This window comes from Heloderma suspectum, chromosome 6 (genome assembly GCF_057233095.1).
Source record: "Heloderma suspectum isolate Gila_16-S chromosome 6, 16-S_ref, whole genome shotgun sequence".
In the NCBI taxonomy this organism is placed as follows: Eukaryota; Metazoa; Chordata; class Lepidosauria; order Squamata; family Helodermatidae; genus Heloderma; species Heloderma suspectum.
In genome coordinates, this window is record NC_139463.1 from 89196147 (window position 1) to 89220143 (window position 23997).

Consider the following 23997-nt stretch of genomic DNA (forward strand, 5'->3'; position numbering starts at 1 on the left):
GAGCCACAGTCAGCTCCAGGTCTTGTTTTTACTGACTGTATAGAGCTTCTCCATCTTTGGCTGCAAAGGACATAATCAATCTGATTTCAATATTGACCATCTGGTGATGTCCATGTGTAGAGTCGTCTCTTGTGCTGTTGGAAAAGAGTGTTTGCTATGATCAGCGTGTTCTCTTGGCAAAACTCTATTAGCCTTTGTCCTGCTTCATTTTGTACACCAAGGCCATGCTTGCCTGTTATCCTGGTGATTTCTTGACTTCCTACTTTAGCATTCCAATCCCCTATGATGAAGAAGACATCTTTTTTTGGTGTTAGTTCTAAAAGGTGTTGTAGGTCTTCATAGAACCGATCCACCTCAGCTTCTTCAGCATCAGTGGTTGGGGCATAGACTTGAATTACTGTGATGTTGAATGGTTTGCCTTGGATTCATACTGAGATCATTCTATCGTTTTTAAGATTGTACCCAAGTACTGCTTTTCCCACCCTTTTGTTGACTATGAGTGCTACTCCATTTCTTCTAAGGGATTCTTGCCCACAGTAGTAGATATGATGGTCACCTGAATTAAATTCGCCCATGCCTGTCCATTTTAGTTCGCTGATTCCCAAGATGTCGATGTTCCATCTTGCCATCTCATGTTTGACCACCTCCAGCTTACCTTGATTCATTGATCTGACATTCCAGGTTCCTAAACAATATTGTTCTTTAAAGCATCGGATTTTCTTTTCACCACCAGACACATCCACAGTTGAGTGTCCTTTCGGGTTTGGCCCAGCCGCTTCACTCTTTCTGGCACTACTTGGAAATACCCTCTGCTCTTTCTCAGTAGTATATTGGACACCTTCTGACCTGAGGGGCTCATCTTCCAGTGTCATCTCTTTTAGCCTTGTGATATGTTCCATGGGGTTTTCTTGGCAAGAATACTGGAGTGGGTTGCCATTTCCTTCTCCAGTGGACCACAGTTTGTCAGAACTCACTGCCATGACCTGTCCGTCTTGGGTGGCCCTGCACGGCATAGCTTATGGCTTCACTGAGTTACACAAACCCTTCGCCACAACAAGGCAGTGATCCATGAAGGGGACATATATATATATATATATATATATATATATATATATACACACACATACACACACATTTGCATGTCAGGCTTTTTGACATGTACACTTTGCTACATATATATGCAAATGTCTAGAAAAAGTATACTTAATTTTATTTTAATAGGCAAATTTTAAGTAAGGAGTTATTTTCCCCAAGGAATGATTCAAAATGGATAGTATCTATCCTAAAAAGTGTATGTAGAAGCCTTTTTTTGTATATTCTAAATTTTAAAGAAAAGTTTATAACTTTTATAACTTAATTAACTTATAATATATAAGTTAATTAAGACTGTGAACCTTAATTTGTGGGACAGTAGAGAATATTGGCTATGACGTAATAGCTAAAAGATATAATATGTGCTGGTTTTAGAATGCTGGAGCTTCATATAAGAAGCTGACCAGGCCTCTGTACTTGTCAGCTGAATATCCTATTCGGAATTGAATGGGACCTTGGTATTTAGAATGAGATCTCTCCTTCTGACGCTGACTAGAGAAAAAATATTTTGGAAATTCTCATCATATTTCCTGTTAAGGAATTAAGATTTTAGCAATGCTCTGTTTAACAAGACATGTTTTCATCTGCACATTCTGTGATGCTACATGTACTGTATATTTCTAAAAAAAAAAAAAAAAAATCAAAAGATTTTTTCCCTTACTATTTCTTATTAGTACTAGGGATGTATGAAAAGGACTTACCTTGTCCCGCAGCTTTTTTCACGGTGGGTGGGAGGTGCTTCGCTTCTCCCCCCGAAGTTCATGCAAGGGGGGGTGTCTTCCCACCTCGCCCAGCTGAAATTCAGGCCAGGGGGGAGGCTTCCTGCCTCGCCTGGCCGAAATTCAGGCCGGGGAGAAGCACCCCGTCTCCCCAGCCGCGAACTTCAAAAGAAAAGTTAAGAAAAAAAGCCCCATGATAGGCTACGTAACAATTTACGTAGCCTATCTCGGCTAGATCTTCAAAGTCAGCCATGATAGGCTACGTTAATCGTCACATAGCCTATCACGGGTGACTTAAAAAAAAAAAAAGCGCGTACGCTAATGGTGGCCCCCATAGGGAGCCGCCAATCGCGTTCCTTATTTGGTCCCTGTAGTCTACATAAATATTTACGTAGACTACAGCGAAAATAAGGGCAATGCACATAGAATTTCTATTTAAATAGAAATTCTATTTGCAAATAACGCAAATAGAATTTCTATTTGCAAATAACGCAAATAGAATTTCTCCCCGAACAACCTTCGGAGGACCAAATGCGTTGGCACTCGGCCCCCCGAAGTTTCGGGGAGAAATTCTCCCCCATCCCTAATTAGTACACAACCAAAATTTAATCCAACTAAAACAATATTTAGTGTATGCTTTGTTTGAAGTGTATTGATCGGATATAGGCAGTTAACTGGCAGGCAAAGGCTTCTGAAACACTAAAACTAGAAAACACTTACAAAGGCCAACTCTGTAATGGCTTTATAGATTCTAGCACTGAAGGCATGACCAGGGACTACCCTAAGTCCCAGTAACGGCTGAGGTGTCCAGGCATTACCTGAGAGTATATTAACCTGCCCTTCCTGTGTTCCTTAATGCATGGCTGGACAGAAGGTAGCTTGGGGCCTACTCGTAGAATCCAAGGGGATTTGCAGTAGAGAAACAAGGATTTAATTTTAAAAAAATTACTCCCAGTGGTTTAAAAACAGGAACAAGAAGAAGACTTTTTCCCACCATTAATTAGGTAAGAAAACATAAGGGAAAACAGGAAGAGATTGGTTTGTGAAAGGATCTGTGTGTGAGCTCCAGTTCTGGAACTAAAAACAAATTCCTGCAATGAGCATGTGCTCAGAGGCACCTTGTTCTGTGAATCTATGTCCAGCAGCTTCTTGAGCTACTATAGTGTAATTGGCTATGCCTGGGAGACCACAGGATCCTACAGAAAATCATACTAGATCCCAGAAGCCCAAGTCACCCCACTGATTCCTTAAGGGGTCTCAACGATTCCCTCAAAAAGTACAACTAAACCTGTGGTAGAGTAGAGATACAATCTCACCACAGAATCTAATTCAACACCCAGAAAAATCACTCTTGAATTAGGACCATCTCTTTTCAATGATGCTAGAGGGACCCTCAAGCTCCCGTGCCAAGTGCTGAAGTGTAGCCAGTCAGTCTATGCAGATGCGAGACCAGGCCTGCCATGTAAACAGAAAACCCCCATACAAATAGTGAACTACTGAAAGCTACATTGATCTTCCAAATACCATTCCAAGAAGGCACTGAATTGCTCCAAATATGAGCATTAAATAGAAGAGCCCATGGGCAAATACTTATAAAAATAGAACGATCCCAGAAAATTAGGATCCTAACCATTCAAACTCAGCTGGGTGCACTGGTAAAAGCCTAAAAGTGGACCCAATGCCACACTTGCCATCAAGGCCCTAGGACATGGTGCTCACAGCATTGATACTGATGTGTCAAATGAAACATACATCATGGAGCACAGCTCCAGATCAATAGCATCACTGAGAGGGGCAACTCTTGGGTATGATTTGCAATGACTTGAGTTATATTCACCAGGGGCTTCAAGTATATCTGGATACTTGGTAAGAGAGGGAATTTTTTTAATGCTCACATAAGAAAATGTGTTTGTATCAAATCACTGGTGAACACATATGGATTCAGGATCTAGTCAGAGGATGCATGCTGGACTCCCCCTATAGCCTGAAGGACAAATGTGGAAAAGTTATGTTGCCACAAGCCAACTCATCATTTTTTATTTATTTATTTATTTATTTCTATATATAATAGCTTCTCCTGATAATTATTAAGCAATACATTCTGGTGTTCTCAGTATGACATACTTCCAAATAATAGGAAGAGAATCAGATTCCATGTTCATCAATACAATAGGCTCTGATTGCTTGAGAACTAAGATGAATATTTTTCCTTCATAAATAATGCAGACTAAAAATACACACATTTTGAGGAGAAAATACTGATTTTCACAGTCTTTCACTGTCTTTCACATTCATTTTGCCTTTATTAATTGCCCTCTGATGTTCAGGTCAGGCTTGAACAAAAGGATTTAGCATTTGGGAAAAAAGGTGTAGGTAGGGGTGCACGAAAGCCACTTACATGGTCTCGCTGTAGTCTACTTAAATCTTTACGTAGACTACGGCGAAAATAAGGGCAATGCAAATAGCGTTGCCCTTATTTTCGACGTAATCTACTTAATCTTTACGTAGACTACAGTGACCAAATAAGGAACGTGAATGGTGGCTCCCTATGGGGGCCGCCATTAGCCATACGCGCTTTTTTTTTTTTTTAAGTCACCCGTGATAGGCTACGTGATGATTTACGTAGCCTATCATGGCTGACTTTGCAAATCTAGCCATGATAGGCTACGTTAATCATCACGTAGCCTATCACGGGGGCATTTTTTTTTTTTTTTTACTTTTATTGGAATGGCGGCGGCGGCAGCCGGTCCAAAGACCGGCTGCCGCCTCTTCCCCTGTCGAAGACCTGACGAACCGCCGCCAGGACCCACCGCCGGGAGGGACATTCGGGAAAGGTAAGTCCCATCCCGGGGCGGGGGGCGGGGGGTGCGGAGAATTTCTCCCTGCAACTACTTCGGGGGGCTGAACACGTTGGCACTCGGCCCCCCGAAGTTTCGGGGAGAAATTCTCCCCCATCCCTAGGTGTAGGGATGTACAAAAATCACTTACCTTTTGGGGATTATGCTGATGGTGCAGGGGGAGGCATTCTGTTCCTTCCCCACCGGAATCCTGGCCAGCCGGCTGTGCTCCGCAGCGATTCTGCGGAGCCGCCAGACAGCTCCACTAGCAGCGGGACATCCGGCAACTGGCTAGCAGAGACGCAAATGGTGGAAGCCGTAGCTGCCGCCGTTTGTGTCCCTGCAGTCAGCCGTGATAGGCTACATAAATGTTTATGTAGCCTATCACGGCTGATTAAAAAAACCACACACACGCGTGTATGCAAATGGTGGCGCCAATGAGCGCCACCATTTGTGTACGCACGTGTTTGTTTTGTTTTTTAAATCAGCCATTATAGGCTACGTAAACATTTACGTAGCCTATCACGGTGGTTTTTTTTAAATTTAGCTGTGATAGGCTACATAAATCTTTACGTAGCCTATAACGTTTTTTTTTTTTTAAACCTGGAAATGGTGGTGGCGGCAGCTGGTCAGAAGACTGGCTGCCGCAGCCGCCTCTGTCACCGAACCACGGCCGGAGCTGCCGCCGGAGCCGCCGCCACAGCCTCCAGGAAGATCCACCCAAGGTAAGTCCCATCCTGGGGGGGTGGCGGGCCGTTCCGCCACCGATTTTTTGGGGGGCCAAATGTGCTGGCATTCGGCCTCCACGAAATCCGTGGCGGAACTTTCATACATCCCTAAAAAGATGCAAGAAAGTAAGCCAGCACTGGAAGTTAGGATAGAGAAGATCTCCACAGCCACCAAATATTTTCCTTTGGTACTCAGATAGGCTGGAATAAAGGAGTGCCAAACACTACAAAAGACCAACATGCTGAAAGTGATAAATTTGGCCTCATTGAAACTGTCTGGCAACTTCCTGGCTAGGAAAGCTACTGTGAAGCTGACAATGGCCAGAAAGCCCATGTAGCCCAGGCCAGAGTAGAACACGATGATAGAACCTTCATTACATTCTGCTATAATTTCTCTATTCAGTGAATGGCTATCCATATCTGGAAATGGAGGAAATGTACTTAGCCAAATTATGCAAATTGCTGCTTGAATAAAGGAGCAGGAACTGATTATCAAATTTGCCACCTCCATTGACTCATTCTGCATCTGGTTTGGTTGCCATAAAAGCCAGAACCACAGTGATGGTTTTTGCCAAAAGAGCAGAAAGAGCAACTGAGAAGATGATGCTAAAAGCTGTTTGCCGGAGAAGGCAGGCAATCTTCTTTGGCTGTCCGATGAACAGCAAGGAGCAGAGAAAGCAAAGAAGGAGGGAGATGAGCAGGATGTAGGTGAGGCTCTGGTTGTTGGCTCTTACTATGGGAGTGTCCTGGTGCTTAACAAAGGTTCCAAGGACCAAAGCTGTGGTCAGAGCAAAAGCAACAGCAGTCAAAGCCAAAGTGATCCCCAAAGGTTCCTGATAGGAGAGATAGCCTATAACCTTTGGAATGCATTGATTTTGTTCTAGATTTGAATAGTGATGTCCTGAACATTCAGTGCAGGAATCCATATCTGAAAAGAAAAAGGAGTGCGTTTATATGAGTGATAGAGAGCTGCCATCTAGCAAGATGGTAGAGACCTTAAAGCAACGATGTAGCATAGTTCAAAGATCCTATCCTCATCAGACAGCATTGCCCACATACATCTGCATGAATCCATATCTAGAAAGCTAAGATATATATAACAAAATAAGCTTTTAATATGAGAGAGAACATGGTGCTTTGTGGTGAATCATGGTAATGCATGAACTGTGAGCCAGAACCGCTGTGTTTAAATCTCACCAGAATCTCACCTGGAAACCACACACCAGCACACACACCCTGACAATCTCTAGCTGCACAGTCAGCCTCAGCACATGCCATGCCACTGCCTGATTTAAGCAAACAAAGACTTTCCCCATCAGGGAATCTTTGTTTAAGCAAACAAAGACTTTCCCCTGTGCACCTGCCCCTGTTGAAACTACCAGTCACTTGTGACATCTTCCACCCTACCAGCTCCAATTCTGGCAGTAGCAGCCACAGAATCCTAGTGTAGAATCTTAGCTCCCACTCGATTCCAGAGTGTCAGTCAAAGCAGAAGACAACTGCCATTTAAACTCCTCTGAAATGCAATACCCAATATGACACAAGCTGGAACTCTACTCTAAAGTCAGATGGCAGTGGTGGCTGAACCTGAGTTGGGCAGGCAGTTGCAGGGGAAGGTGGCAGGGCATGGTCATTTCACCATCCATCTCTATTTGCCAACTGAGGCAGGTGGCTTACCGAACATGATGGTAGGGCTGGTCTTGGGTGTTGTGTTTACCTGGGATTTCTGTTGGAAGGCAGGCACTGGAGGATTATGGCATTTTGCAATATTTGAGTTTATTTACAAAGATGCAGGTTGAACATAGTTAGAGAAAAGACTGCAATAGCAACTCTGCCTTTTCCACATCAGATCTCCAGAGAGGAGATATAATCCTTAGATACATCCATCGTTTCATGTCCCAAATGTTCTTGTATTTTTACCCACTCACACCAAGCTTGTGCCCTCCCTCTTGCTAGAGGGGGTGAATAAGGATGAGTTACCTTCTCCAACCAACTCCAAGCCCTCCTGGGGCATTTTCTTTAAATTCCATAACAGAAGATGGGCCTGGAAACATTGCCACTGACTATTGAGGAACATTTTCATCATCCTGGCCCCTTGAATCTTCTCCAGTCGAGCTCCTCACAAATCAGACAACAAGTAGAACTATCTGTCTGTCTGTCATTCATCCATTATAATATTGTAAAATTTTCCAGACACTATATTCTTTCTTCCTGGCATCTAGCTTTCTATATAGAGTGATTTCTTTCTTTCTTTCTTTCTTTCTTTCTTTCTTTCTTCCTTCCTTCCTTCCTTCCTTCCTTCCTTCCTTCCTTCCTTCCTTTTTTGAGACTAATAATAATAATAATAATAATAATAATTATATGTATTTATATCCTGCCTTTTTCCCAATACTGGGACTCAAGGCGGCCTTACAACATTAAAACTGCTACAATTAAAACCTATAAATAGAAATATAAACACAACTGTACAAAATTTAAAAATATAATTAAATCATCAATATTAAAATTGTAAAAATATTAAAACATTAAAAGACAACCAGAACAACAAAAATGGTATCCATACGTCACATTTTCCCAGGTCCAGACTAGTTATCCCCAAAGGCTTGCTGGAACAAAAAAGTTTTTGCATGTCCATGAAAACATATCAAGCAGGGTGCCACTCTCGCCTCCCTGGGAAGGGAGTTCCAGAGCCTTGGGGCAGCCACCAAGAAGGCCCTCTCCCATGTTCCCACCAAGCATGCCTGTGATGATGGTGGGATGGCAAGAAGGACTTCCCCTGAAGATCTCAGGGCATGAGTAGGCTCATAAGGGAGAATACGGTCTTTCAGATAACCTGGACCTGAGCCATATAGGGCTTTATAGGACATAACCAGCACTTTGAATTGTGCCCAGAAACAGACTGGGAGCCAGTCAAGCTGTTTTAACAGGGGAGTTGTATGCTCCCTGTAACCAGCCCCAGTCAGCAGTCTGGCCACAGTTCTTTGAACCAGCTGAAGTTTCCGAACACTCTTCTGAGGCAGCCCCATGTAGAGTGCATTACAGTAATCCAAACGGGATGTAACTAAGGCATGTGTCCCTGTGGCCAAGTCAGACGTCTCAAGGAACAGGCACCACTGGCTCAATAGCTTTAACTGTGCAAATGCACTCCTGGCCACCGCTGAAACCTGGGCATCCAGGCTCAGGGCTGAATCCAGAAGTACACCGAAGCTGCGAACCTGTGTCTTCAGGGGGAGTGTAACCCCATCCAGCACAAATTGTATCCCTATTCCCTGATCTACCATTTGACTGACCAGGATCACCTCTGTCTTGTTTGGATTAAACTTCGATTTGTTTGCCCTCATCCAGTCCATTACTGCCGACGGACACCGGTTCACCACCCGAACAGCTTCCTTGGAATTAGATGGAAAGGAAAAGTACAGTTGGGTGTCATCAGTGTACTGGTGACACTGAACCCGAAAACTCCGGACAACCTCCCCCAGTGGTTTCATGTATGTGTTAAATAGCATGGGAGACAAAACAGAACCCTGAGGGACCCCACAAGCCAATGGCCAGGGAGTCGAACAGGAGTCCCCCAGCACCACCTTCTGGGTCCACACCTCCAAGAAGGAATGGAGCCACTGTAAAACAGTGCCTCCAAGTCCCATCCCAGCGAGGCAGCCCAGAAGGATACCATGGTCGATGGTATCAAAAGCCGCTGAGAGGTCCAGCATAACCAACAGGTAGGGATGTACGAAAGTCACTTACCTTTTCGCGGATTGTGTTCGCGATGGGGGGGGAGGCGCTCCATCCCTCCCCCTGGAATCCTTGATGGGGGGGAGGCGATCCTGTAGCGGCCGCCATTTGTGTCCAGCCTGGCAGCCGTGATAGGCTATGTAAGTATTTACATAGCCTATGACGGCTGGGCAAACCCCCCAAAAAACACGGTGTACGCAAATGGCGGCAGCTACAGCAGCCGCCATTTACCTTCCCTATTTTTTGCCATTTTAGCTTACGTAAATAATTATGTAGGCTATTACGGCGAAAAAAAAGGGAAACGCAAATAGCGTAGTGGACGCTATTTGCATTCCTTTTTTTTCGCTGTAATAGCTTACATAAATATTTATGTAGGCTACAACGGCAAAAAAAAAAATAGCCTATGTAAATATTTACGTAGACTAAAACGGCGAAAAATAGGGAACACAGATGGAGGCCACCATAGCTGCCAACATTTGTGTACGCCATTTTTTTTGGGGGGGTTGTTTGGCTTGCTGTGATAGGCTACGTAAATACTTACGTAGCCTATCATGGCAAAGACCAGGATGCAAATGGTGGCTGCGGCAGCCGGTCGAAATACCAGCCGCCTCCGCCGCCGGACCCACCGCTGGACCCACTGCCATCCGGAACGTATGCCCCAGGTAAGCCTCATCCCAGGGGGGATCCGCAGGGGGTGCGGGAGGCAGGCCATTCTGCCACGGATTTCAGGGGGCCGAATGCCAGTGCATTCGGCCTCACTGAAATCCATGGAGGAATTCTCCGCCATCCCTACCAACAGAGACACACTCCCCCTGTCTAGTTCCCGGCGTAGGTCATCCACCAAGGTGACCAAAGCTGTTTCTGTCCCATAACTAGGGATTTCAGAGAATTCTGCGTCGGATCTCGGTGAGGCCGAATGCCAGTGCATTCAGCCCCCGAAAACCACCGTGAAACGAAGCCCCCACCCCCCTCAACCTACAAAAGGCACGTGGGACGAAGTGCCTGCCACCCCCACCCCATGAAAGGCGTGTGAAACGGAGCACTTACCTGCTCCCATCCACGCTGCTGTGCAAATGGCGGCCGTCCTGTGGCTGCCATTCGCTTCCTCCTTCAGCCGTGATAGGCTACGAAAATACTTACATAGCCTATCACGGCTAATGCAGGGATGCCATTTGCATCCCTGTGGAGGCCATGATAGGCTACGTAAGTATTTATGTAGCCTATCACGGGGGGGGGGGGAACCCCAGCATACGCAAATGGAAGTGGCTACCCCCATTTGCGTATGCTGGGGTTTTTCCCCCTGCTGTGATAGGCTACATAAGTATTTACGTAGCCTATCACGGCAAGGGACTGCAAGAAGATCAAACCAGTCCATACTCCAGGGAATAAAGCCAGACTGCTCACTTGAGGGAATGATATTAAAGACAAAACTGAAGTACTTTGGCCACATCATGAGAAGACAGGATACCCTGGAGAAGGTGCTGATGCTAGGGAAAGTGGAAGGCAAAAGGAAGAGGGGCCGACCAAGGGCAAGATGGATGGATGATATTCTGGAGGTGGCGCACTCGACCTTGGGGGAGCTGGGGGTGGCGACAGCCGACAGGAAGCTCTGGCGTGGGCTGGTCCATGAAGTCATGAAGAGTCGGAAGCGACTGACTGAATAAACAACAACAAAATTGGGGAAAGATTAAATGTACTAATAATTAGTTATTAGCTACAACTATTTTGATATTTACTTTTTAATTATGTAGGTGTATATATATATTTATTTATTTATTTATTTATAGAATATATATATATATATATATATATGCTATAGCTGTTTGAGAAGCTGGGAATGTTTAATGGGATTCATGGTCTTTCAATTATATACATATATTCAAAATGATTGCAATTCTTGTGTATGACAGCCCCCCCTTCAATTCCATTGCCCCAGGCTCCCAGATTCCTCTGGACAGCCCTAGTCCAAGCATTCCAGCAGGACTGATGCAAGGTAGAGGCGATGCCACTCCCTTTCCCTGTACCATGTCCCCCTTACCTTTGCCACCACTGTGTTGGGTCTATGGGTCACTTGCAGGAGTTCACGCAGGTCTTGCAGGAGCTCAGCTGGGTCTCACAAGAGTTCTGTGGGGGCAGAGATGGGGTGGGGAGAGCAGTGGAGTGGTGCAAATTTCTGCTATTTCTTCTCCATTCCTGATAGAGGTGTCACACCTTGCTTCATGGGTGGGCCAGCCCTGCATTCCAGAATGGAATGTGAATTGTCTGACTAAACAGGTTTGGTCTACTCCATTGAATTGTTTCTCTTTTGGTCTCATTTGTGATCATTCTCATTGTCAGTTTAGACTGACGTTCTTACTTTTTTCTTGTAGGTTACTGCCCTAAGACATTAAGGGAAGGGCATCTTAGAAATCTTTTCAACACACAAATAATTGAATCAGTGTGATTCTGTAAATGCTGCTCTATGAATACATTTTGTAAAAAAACCACTGTACATTCAACTAGTATGTCAGGGAAGAAGATTTAGATGAGCCATTTCTTTGACCACCTACATTTATCTAAAACTTAACCTGTGGTTTTTGAGTTCTAGCCCACATTTATCCATGAAGCTTTTTATCCATACGATTTCAGCTCACTTCTGGCCCTTTTTCCCTAGCTTGGGGGGACAAATCACAATTCCATTCTTAATACCAGATAGTCCCAAATGAGGCTCATCAGTATATGGGGATTGTCCATTCATAACACACATCTACATTCTATTTCAGCTCACTACTGGTCCTTTTTCCCCAGCATGGGGTGACAAATCTCTATTCTGGTATTTATACCGGATGGTCCCAAACGATGCTCATCAGTACCGAGGGATTGTCCAGTTACTTGTGCAATTCAACTGGACATGGATCCTCTTCACTGGGGATAATATCCATGGAGAACGCCGTTTGCGGAAATTACTGCCAATGCTTTCACAGGGAGGCATCTGTGTTGCCTTTATAGAAAAAATCGAAGACTTTGAAAAACGTGGTGAAAAGGCAGGGTTGTTGTATAATGAATGGGAGAAAATTCAGCTTTCATGGAAACCAAAGCCAATGTGTTTCTTGTTGATACCGCAAATACAACTATATTTAAAATAAGCTTGTTCCTTCAGAGGGCTGTGCTGGACTCACCTATACATAAGGTATGGGTTATGACCACATATTGGGATTTCACAGAAAGCACTGCAGTAACGCATCATGACATACAGTCCGTCCAAGGGATGCTATCCTTTGCAATTCACTCAAAGGAACCACTAGGATTCAGGCAATTTCTTCAGAGTGTAAATGCTTCCTGGGCAAAAGAAGATGGCTTTACAAAGGTATTCTGGGAGAAGAACCTTCAACTGTTCATTGAAAAGTCCCTCTGAGAGTGGAGTATTCCAGAAAGACTGCAGTGGAGAGGAGAAACTGGAGATCCTTCCTGGAACTTTCTTTGAAATGGGTATGACTGGTCACAGCTACAATGTGTACAGTGCAGCCCTTGCTGTGGCACATGCTCTACATTCCATGCATGTCTCAAGACCCAGACAGATATTGTGGGGTCTGGAAGAATGCTGGAGCCCTGGAACGTGCTGGCATGGGAGGTATTTTCAATTAAAAGCACATCCCTTATTTTGGGGGATAGGGAAGTGGCTGTGGAGATGGTAAGCCTGTACCAGATGTACTCTTTCCTCTATACAATAAAAGCCACAAAAGCTACCTGTGTACCTCTTCCCAGCTTCTCATTTCTTAAAGTCACAGTGTATGAGTTATTAGGGTTAAGGGTTAGGGGAAAGAGATATCATGTTATTCATCATCTCCTCTCAGAGAAAAGGTAATATCCTAAACCACACAAAAACCACCAAATGGTATAGGTTACAGGAAAGTGTGTGTGTGTGTGTGTGTGTGTGTGTGTATATATATATGCATGCACGCACATCCTTTCCAATAACCTATACTGTTTGGTGACTCATCCCTCTCCTCTCCATTTCTGTGAGTAACTTATTTTTCTGGAGGATCACAAAACAGAATGGAGAAGGAGGACATGCCTCAACCCCCAGTTACCCAAAATGGTCTGCCACAAATCTCTTTTTTCTACATAGTTAGGAACTGGGGCAGAAAACCCCAGTTTCCCTCAAAGGAAAGATTTTGCATCTGTCCAGCCACAGAACTTAAAGCATTTAGGAAGCGGGAGTGAGACATATCCAAAATAAGCTCCACATATCTAAGATAGGTACTTGTTGATGTATTTGTGAAAATACTTGGTTGTCCATTAGTATCTTTTCCTCTTTGAATTTAGCTCCATCCCTTTCTAAGGAGCACCTTATTCAACAACAGTGCAGGAGAGACAATACAGTTCGATGCAAATGGAGATACAGTCACAGGATTTGATGTTACAAACTGGATAATTTTCCCAAATCAGTCTTTTGTGAGAGTTAAAGTGGGAATGTTCAGTCCAGTAGCCCCCCCCTGGAAAAAGGTTAACAGTCCATGATAAAAGCATTGTGTGGCCTAGGATGTTCAACCAGGTGAGACAGAAGAAAGCATGCAAGATGTAGCATGAATTGTTTGTTTAAACATATTTGACACCATCTGTCATTTTCAACATGCATAGGTGGGGTACAACAGTAGAACTACAAAGAAATTAAAGAGGCATGGGAGTTCCCCTTTAGCTTAGGCACACACAGAGAAAAGTTCCACCATTGCAAGCCTCAAAATTGTGTTGCTTATACCAGTGACACCAGTTCAGCTGGAAACCTAGCATCTGTATTCTACCTTATGAGGTCTACAATTGCACAGACATTCAAATCAATCTGAAAAAGTTGCCACTGGTACAGCCTGTTAAATAGTGCTTAAGATGGGCATGTTTACACTTTCCTCTCCAACTCCAGCATGGCTTATCATACATTTCTTTCAAATGTTGGTGAAAACTCCAGATGTACTTTATTCTTGCTTGTTGAGGAGGTGTGCCTTTCACTGGTTTGGCAATGTTCTGGGCAGCTGTTCCAAAAATATTAAGGTTTTTCTGTCCCATTATAGACAGTGGCATCAAATGCTGGCAAAGCTATGTCATGTATGCTCAGTGTCATCCTGAAGCTAGAATGCTGCAAGTAGCTCAGTGTTGTGAAATGGTTTTGCAAGGAAATCGATGGCTGTCAAGAAGGGTGGCCTGTTTTCCATCATGAGATTAGGCTGTGTTGTCCTGTCTAATGCAACCACCTGGAATAGTACTGTATGTTATCTAGAGGTGGCTCGGCCCTTTGCTTAGGGCCAGGCACAGTCCCTGTTAATTGGGGAGTGACAACAACTGGGTTTGGTGGGGGGTTCCAGCCTCTTGGACACAAGGGCCATCCAGCCAGGGGATGAGCCAGTACTTGGCTAAAGGAAAATCTGCCCTGGATTGCCAGGCTGGGCTTTAAAAGAGGGCTTAGGCAGAGGCATGCCCTTCGTCCCGCTGGTTCTGGACCTCCTGATGGCTGGTTGCTATCCTGGGAGAGGCATACTTAGGTTTGTTAAGGACAGGCCAGGTAGCTTTATTCTTTTGTTTGAGTGTGTGTTGATAAGGCTCTCTGTGGATGTTTAATCAATTTGGCCTTGTACGCTCTTCTGCAACTTGCTACTTCCATTCCTCCCCTTCCCTCTATCCCTTTATTTTTACCTTCATAAACCTTTATCCAACCTCTAGTTGGTGTGATTTTCTTATGCTAGGGATCCTAGCATGAGGGGTGCCTAGGGGACTTTAAAACTTTGCTCCTCCCTGCTGTGCTTGCAATCTGAATCAGGCCACTCTGGTTCCACTTTACATTGCCCAAAAGGAATGTGCTTACATAGTCTTTTTCTGAGCTTTGTGCTCAATGCGGGAAGGTTTAAACAAAAGCTGGACATGCAGGGACATTGGACACAGAGCTTACATATGTGCTCATGTACCCCTGCCCACATCAGGCCTACATGCCATCAGGTGAAAGCAGGAAAAGGGCTTCAGATTCACATTTAACGTAATTCAGATTGGCATTCGGTAATTCAGATTGGCATTCGGTCTTCCGGAGATTTGGGGAGAAATTCTCCGCCATCCCTAAATCTATCCCCAATATTATTATCCTTCCTATACAGATCTTCCATATATTCTTGCCACCTTTTCTTGGTCTCTTCTGCTTCTGTTAGGTCCTTGCCATCTTTGTTTTGGATCATACCCATTTTTGCCTGGAATTTACCTCCGATGTTTCTAATTTTCTGGAAGAGGTCTCTTGTCCTTCCTATTCTATTATCTTCTTCCACTTCTGCACATTGCTTGTATAAAAATAATTCCTTATCTCTTCTGGCTAACCTCTGGAATTTTGCATTTAATTGGGCATATCTCCCCCTATCACTGTTGCCGTGTGCTTTCCTTCTTTCTTGGGCTGCTTCCAGTGTCTCAGCAGATAGCCATCTTGCCTTCTTGGTTTTCTTTTTCTTTGGGACATTTTTTGTTGCCGCCTCCTGAGCAATGTTGCGAACTTCTGTCCATAGTTCTTCCGGGACCCTATCTACTAAATCTAGTCCCTTAAATCTATTCTTCACCTCCACTGCATATTCATGAGGAATATGAGTGAGCTCATATCTAACTGATCTGTGGGTCTTCCCTATTCTCTTTAGTCTGATTCTAAATTGTGCAATAAGAAGTTAGTGATATGAAATACAATCAGCTCCAGGTCTTTCTTTTACTGACTGCATAGATGTCCGCCACCTTTGGCTACAAAGGATGTAGTCAATCTGATTTTGGTGTCGACCGTCTGGTGAAGTCCATGTATAAAGTCGTCTCTTAGGTTGTTGGAAGAGAGTGTTTGTTATGCACAGGGAGTTGTCTTGGCAAAATTCTATCAGCCTATGTCCTGCTTCATTTTGTTCTCCCAGCCCATGCTTGCCTGTAATTCCAGGTGTCGTTTGACTACCCACCTTAGCATTCCAGTCTCCTGTAATGAAAATAATATCTTTGTTCGGCATACTGTCCAGTAGGTGCTGCAGATCCTCATAGAACTGATCTACTTCTGCTTCTTCAGCATCTGTGGTTGGGGCATATATTTGGATCACTGTGATGTTAAATGGCTTACCCTGAATTCGAATTGAGATCATGCTGTCATTTTTTGGATGTATCCAAGCATTGCTTTAGCCATTTTATTATTAATTATGAAGGCTACTCCATTTCTTCTGTGGTCCTCTTGTCCACAGTAGTAGATCTGGTGGTCATTTGATGTGAAGTGGCCCATTCCAGTCCATTTCAGTTCACTGACACCCAAAATGTCTATATTTAATCTTGACATCTCCCCAATAACCACATCCCATTTGCCCTGGCTCATCGATCTTACATTCCTGTTCCTATGGTGTGTTGATCTTTAGAACATCGGATTCGTCGTTCACCACCAGTGCCATCGGCTGCTAGCCATCCTTTCGGCTTTGAGGTGGCTGCGTCATCACATCTGGGGCTAGTTGAACGTATCCTCTGTTCCTCCCCAGTAGCATTTTGACCATCTTCCGACCTAGGAGTCCCATCTTCCGATGGTATACCAACATATCTCTGGTTGTACTGATCCATTTAGTTTTCATGGCAAGAATACTGGGGTGGGTTGCCGTTTCCTTCCCCAGGGATCGTATTTAGTCTGACCTTTCTTCCCATCTTGGGTGTCCCTTCACAGTTTAGCTCATGACGTCATTGAAGTGCTCAAGCTCCAGCACCACAACAAGGTAATGATCTCCTTTGCTGAAGCTTTCCCCAATAGGTAATTAAAAATATTTTAGACCGAAAGTTAAATTGGGGTGGAGAGCAGCGTCCCATTATTGAGCTGAGAATTTTTATGTTTAATATATGTTGCTTATCTCTTACAAATTGACAATTTAAAAGGAATTTTAGGTGATTTTTTAATGTACTATTTTCATATAGTTAAAATTAATGGGAGGAAAGGTTAATGGCCTCCTCCTCTCCTTATAGCCACCACAATCCTCCAGTCACTACTCCTAGAAGAACTATACGAACAGAGCTTTCAGATGCATAGTAACCACTGCCTGAGAAGTATTCCAAAACCAAGTCCTGAGCTGCTTCCTCAACTTTTTTTTGTCAGAGACCTGGAACAGAATGAAATATTAATACAAGACAACATGAGCTGATAGTTCTGTTCAAAACAAGACACAAAATACTATGTCCTGTACCACTATAACGTTATGCACAGTCAAGAGTGCAAGAGCCATTACACTAACTGGCTTCAGAGTGAAAATGCACACAATTGAAAGAAGGCCCATGAGGCACACCTCAAAAACAACCAATGTGGGGTCAAGATTATGACCAGAAGTTCTGTTATAATGGGTGACCTTTATAGGAAAAAATGATTGAAATGTTGTCCTTGAATATTTGGTATACTGTAGATAACCACAGGCTTTTTTTTTATGTGTGGCCCAGCAAGCAGAAAAAAGAGGAATTTAGCAAGAAATGTGTGTTCTAAAGCAACTCATCAGTGATTGGAAGAAAGTGGGGGGAGGGGGGAACCATTTCACACACAGGAAAACTGAGGCTGCAGGTAATTGAACTCAATGCTGAGTATGGGTTACATAATCACAGGGTTGAAAATAATAATTTTTTGAAGACAGCAGATCAGCAAATATACACCATGAGGAACTTGGTTAGAAATATATGGTCTCAGGCATTACTTTGCACCACCAAAAGAAGGGAAAGAGTAAAAACAGACTGAGAAGTAGGGTTGGCGGAGAATTTCTCCCCAAATCTTCGGGGGGCCGAGCGCCAATGTGTTCAGCCCCCCGAACAAGTTTCAGGGAGAAATTCTCTGCCCCCCCCCGCCCCCCGCACCCCCCGGGATGGGACTTACCTTTGGCGAATGTCCCTCCTGGCGGCGGGTCCGGTTGGCGGTTCGTTGGGTCTTCGTCCGGGGCGGGAGCGGCAGCCGGTCTTTTGACCAGCTGCTGCTGCCGCCATTCCAATAAAAGAAAAAAAAAACGCCCCTGTGATAGACTACATGACGATTAACGTAGCCTATCACGGCTAGATTTGCAAAGTCAGCCGTGATAGGCTACGTAAATCGTCACGTAGCCTATCATGGGTAACTTAAAAAAAAAAAGCGCGTACGAATAATGGCGGCCCCCATAGGGAGCCGCCATTCCTGTTCCTTATTTGGTCGCTGTAGTCTACGTAAATCTTTACGTAGACTACGGCGAAAATAAGGGCAATGCTATTTGCGTTGCCCTTATTTTCGCCGTAGTCTACGTAAATATTTATGTAGACTACAGCGACCAAATAAGGAACGCGAATGGCGGCTCCCTATGGGGGCCGCCATTTGCGTACGCACTTTTTTTTTTTTTAAAGTCACACGTGATAGGCTACGTGATGATTTACGTAGCCTATCACAGCTGACTTTGCAGATCTAGCCATGATAGGCTACATTAATCATCACGTAGCCTATCAAGGGGGCGTTGTTTTTTTTTACTTTTTAGTTCGCGGCCGGGTGAGGCGAGGCGCCTCCTCCCCGGCCTGAATTTCGGCCGGGCGAGGCGGGAAGCTTCCCCCCCAGCCTGAATTTCGGCCGGGCGAGGCGGGAAGCCTCCCCCCCCAGGCTGAACTTCGCGGGGGGAGCAGCGAAGCGCCTCCCCCCCACCGTGAAAAGCTTCGAGGACAGCTAAGTGACTTTCGTCCATCCCTACTGAGAAGCAATGCCTAGCACCACAGAATGGAGGCCCATTAATTACTTAAGGCAAGTATAATGGAAGACAAAAAAAGCCCCAATTCAAAACCAGTTCCGATCACCCAGCCTATCTCCACTCCAATTTATCCAGTATAGTAAAACATAGAAAGCAATTTCTAGCAGAGGCCACTTAAAGATTGTTTTTGAGTACTGGGGCAGGGGTTTGGGGGTGGGGGGGAGAGAGATTGTGTAAACAAGATGCGTACAAAAAATTTGTTGCATTTTACAACCCAGCAGCACCTATGGATTTTTCTAGACACCCACAACAGAGACTGGAAAGATTTTTAAATGAAGAACATGCCAGTATAACTATGAAAAAATAAACAGTGATGGTCTGGTCTGGTCTGGTCTGGTCTGGTCTCCCTCTCTCTCTCCCCTGCCTCCCCCGACCACTTTCTACTAGGGATGTATGAAAGTCACTTACCTTTTCGCAGCTTGGATTCGCGGTGGGGTGGAGGCGCTCCATCTCTCCCCCCAGAATCCTCCCTGGGCCAGCTCTGCTCCACGGCAGCTCCGCGGAGCCACCGGCCAGGGCCGTCCACAGCCAGAGTTCCGGCCGCAGATGGGCTGCTGTGGACACAAATGGCGGCCGCTGTAGTGGCCACCATTTGCGTCCAGCGAAGCTGCCGTGATAGGCTATGTAAGTATTTATATAGCCTATCACAGCAAGCCCCCCCCCAAGAAAACAGCATACACAAATGGCGGCGGCTACGGCAGCCACCATTTGCATTCCCTATTTTTCGCCGTTTTAGCCTACGTAAATATTTACGTAGGCTATTACGGTGAAAAAAAGGGGAATGCTAATAGTGTAGTGGGCACTATTTGCGTTCCTTTTTTTTTTTTTTTTTGCCTTAATAGCTTACGTAAATATTTACGTAGGCTAAAACGGCGGGGAAAAAAAGGACGCGAATGGCGCCCACTACAAATGGCTATTTGTGTTCCCCTTTTTTTCGCCGTAGTAGCCTACGTAAATATTTATGTAGGCTAAAACTGTGAAAAATAGGGAATGCAAATGGCGGCCGCTGTAGCCGCCGCCATTTGCGTACGCTGGTGTGTTTTTTTTGGCTTGCCGTGATAGGCTATGTAAATACTTACATAGCCTATCATGGCTATGATGAAGAAGCGAATGGCGGCTGCAGGGCAGCCGCCATTCGCAAGTCAGCACAGACGGCAGCAGGTAAGTGCTCCGTTTCACGTGCCTTTCATGGGTTGGGGGGGCGGGGGCTTCTTTCCGCCATGGATTTCGGGGGGCCGAATGCACTGGCATTCAGCCTCACTGAGATCCGTGGCGGAATTCTCTGACATCTCTACTTTCTACATGTGATGAAGGGTAGAGTGGAAATAATGCAGATACTGTGCCTCAGTCACTCCACCTACTCCATTTAACTGGGCTTGAACCCCCAACACACCCACAGTGGCTCTGATTGGCAACTCACTGGCCAGCTAGCCACCTACTCCATTTACTGGCCAGCCAGCCACCTACTCCATTTACTGGCCAGCCAGCCAGCCTCCTTCCTCTGTGCAACCCTGCCCCTATCATCCCAAACCACCCATCCCTTGTGGAGGGAAGGGGCCATCTTTGATTGGCCAGCTCAGGCTAACAGCCTGAGCTGACCCCATTTTTTGTGGTGTTTCCCCTCTCAATTAGGGGGGCTAGCACTGCCTGGGGCTGGGCACCAGGAAGACTCCAAAGCCTTTGCCAGGGGAAGGCCCTGGAACAGCAGGAAAGTTCTGAGCATGTGCCAGCATGTTTGTTTGTTTGTTTAAATTCTCTCCTCCGCTTGGCTCATCATGTGAATGGCTTGCATTTTGTTAAAATAAAATAAAATAGCTCTTGTCTGGGGGGGGGGAGATTCATGGGGGCCCAGGACAAACTGCCCCCTTTGCTCCCCCTGCCCCCAGCAGGCCTGGCTTGAACAAATCAAAACATGTTCACCTGGAACCAAAACAATAGTAGAGTTGGCTCCACATGTCCCTCCCTGTAGCAAGGGCAGGGTGGGGGTGGGGGTGGCATTGTATAAACTAGGTGACTTGACAGAAAAGCTCTTCTCTCTGGCCCAACCTTCCTAATTTCAGCTAGGGAAATTAGGGAGAGAAGACAGTATTTTGGCAAGCTCTGTTATAGACACCAGTTCTTTAGCTTCTCAGTCTTTAAGACATGAAGGTCTCTATAGATAAGTGCTTTTACCATTAATTGGATCTGGAGACAGATTGACAGTTAGTGTAGCTATTAAGGAGCAGGTGACTGGGATGTATTACAATAGCCCTGACTCATCTGCTCTGGCTTCCTGCTCACCTCGGAGCCCAAAGTGCTGGTTTGACCTATGCAGCTCTTCATGGCCCGGTGTCTTGGGAGTTCATGAAACACCGATTCCCTTATGTGCCTACCCATGGGCAAAGAGGCCTGGGTTTGCCTGTCCCCTTTTCCAGAACTTTGTAGGCTGGCCACTACGGAGAGGAACTTCTCGGGGATGCCACTCGGGTATGTAGTGCCCTTCCAAGGGAAGATCACGCACTATCAAAATTGTATTACTTTCAGTATCAGGTTAAGACTTTTGTTGTCATCGTTTTTGCTTTTAATCTATCATATTTAATCCCTATGACACTTTTTGAGGTTTGAGGTTCTGACTGTATTTATTAAGGGGTTTTAGCTCTTCATTTCTACTGTATTATATTATGTTGCCATTTGTACTGCTTTTTATTGTGCTGGCTATGTGTTGGTTTTCTCTTGATTTTATATTGTTTGCAGCCTTCTTTTATTGGCATCTCATGAATATAAATACAAATATTAATCACAAGAAAAGGAACTGGCAAGATATATTGAACATGACCATTCCCAGTCCCAGTCCCAATGAGAAACCTAGATGCTGCAATCTGTACTGTGCAAAGTCTTCAAAGGTAGTCTCACGTATCATGTATTGTGGTATCCCATCCTAGAGGTTAGTGATGGATGGATAACAGTGGCCAGGCTATTATATTTTCTCTAGGAGATACTGTAACTTGCTCACCAGGCTAAGATAATGAACATCACTGTGTATGCCACAGGATGAAATGTGCATTCATTTCAAAAACAAATGAAGAAATGAATGTATCATCATTTGTATTACACTTTAAGGTAAAACAAATGTACAGAAGAGATGAGAACAATGAATGTGAAAACAAATACATTCATTTTTGGATTTGGTTTTGGAAAATCTGATTAAATTTGGCATGGAGTATTCCTTGGGGAAATAGTAGAAAACCTGAATTCAAGACACTGAAATTACAAAGTGTGCATTCTTGACAGTTTGGGTTTTGTGCTATAGAGTTCTGTGTTTCAGGGACAGTTCTGATTAGATTCTGGGGCTGTGGTGCAGCTAGGGTTGGACTTTGGTGTCTAAGTGCCAGCCCCCCTCCCAAATGACCATTCAGAGAGCATCAGGTGATGGGGACACAGGAAAGCAGACCCTATATCAGCACCTGGGTGGGGAGTAGGGATGTTAGAGAATTCCACCACGGACTCCAGTGAGGCCAGATTCTTTAGAATCCGGCCCCGCAGAGTCCATGGTGGAACGGAGCAATCCCCACCACCACCCTGCGAAACCTCCCCGGGATGGACCCTAGCTTTTGTCGGCCGTCCACTGCCCTTATCTGCGGCTGTGAATGGCTACCCTGGTCTGTGGCCGCCATTGCCCTTGCGACTTTAGCAGTGATAGGCTACATAAGTATTTATGTAGCCTATCACGGCAAAGAGCAGGGATGTAAATAGTGTCCACTACACCATTTGCATCCCTGCTGTTTTCGTGATAGGCTACGTAAATATATACGTAGCCTATCATGGCTAATGCAGGGAGGCAAATTGCAGCCGCTACGAGATTCTGGGGGGGGGGCACGGATTGCCTCTCCCCCACCGCAGACACCACAGGATGGAGCCAGGTAAGGGATTCATACATGCCTAGTGGGGAGTGGAAGTTAGCCATGGTGATGGTGGAGCCAGCTTCAGCAACCTAGGGAATTGAGAAGGGTTGTGTGCTTCTTCTATTATTGAATGGGGGAGGGATAAAGGTATTGAAATGATTCAGAGAGGAGGGATTTTGGAGGGATCCTGAAAGAGATTGATTGTGGTTTTTCATGTGGTAGCAGTGAAGAGGAAAAGAGCAGGACTTGTGTCTATGCATGTATGTATTCATTATCGGCACATGCACTCCTCGCTTGTTTGTGTATGTGTGCACGTGTGTGTGTGTGTGTCTGTGTGCCTCTCTCCTCCTCTCTGGGGTGCTGGGGTAAAATGTGTACTGCTGCCAAATACTCATTGTCTGGGACACAGTGGTCAGACACCAGAGGAAACTGGCACCTATGGGATTCACACTGGTCAGATGCCAAATGTCAACACTTGCTTTTCTTTGCCTTGGCTTCCCTCTCATCCAAATATCCATTAAACACAGACTACGTATTTTGCCTTGTGGGAACACTGACTGCCTATCTTGTCTGCTTGGACCTCTAAATCCATGGGGAAGGGTGTCAATGGCCATAAGGCTGCCACTGGCCTGGCTAGCCCCAAAGGACAAATACATGGCTTTTACTTGTCCTTTGTGAGCACAAGGTGACATCTGGGTCTCAACACACAAAATAACTCCTTTGAGTGCAGTTTTCTGAGCCAACAAAAACGTATTCCTCTTCTCTTCTCTTCTCTTCTCTTCTCTTCTCTTCTCTTCTCTTCTCTTCTCTTCGCTCTCACTCTGCCAGCCATTTCCAGCCATTTGAAAGAACTAAAACCCTGAAAACCCAGCTGTGCTGTAAAGAATCTAGGGATGTACGAAAGGGACTTACCTTGTCCCGCAGCTTTTTTCGTGGTGGGGGGAGGCGCTTCGCTTCTCCCCCCGAAGTTCATGCGAGGGGGGGGTGTCTTCCCGCCTCGCCCGGCCGAAATTCAGGCTGGGGAGAAGCGCCCCATCTCCCCCGCCACGAACTTCAAAAGAAAAGTAAAAAAAAGCCCTGTGATAGGCTACGTAACGATAGGCTACGTTAAAAAAAAAAAGCGCGTACGCAAATGGCGGCCCCCATAGGGCGCTGCCATTTGCACTCCTTATTTGGTCCCTGTAGTCTACATAAAGGTTTACATAGACTACGGCGAAAATAAGGGCAACGCAAATAGAGCTGCCCTTATTTTCACCATAGTCTAC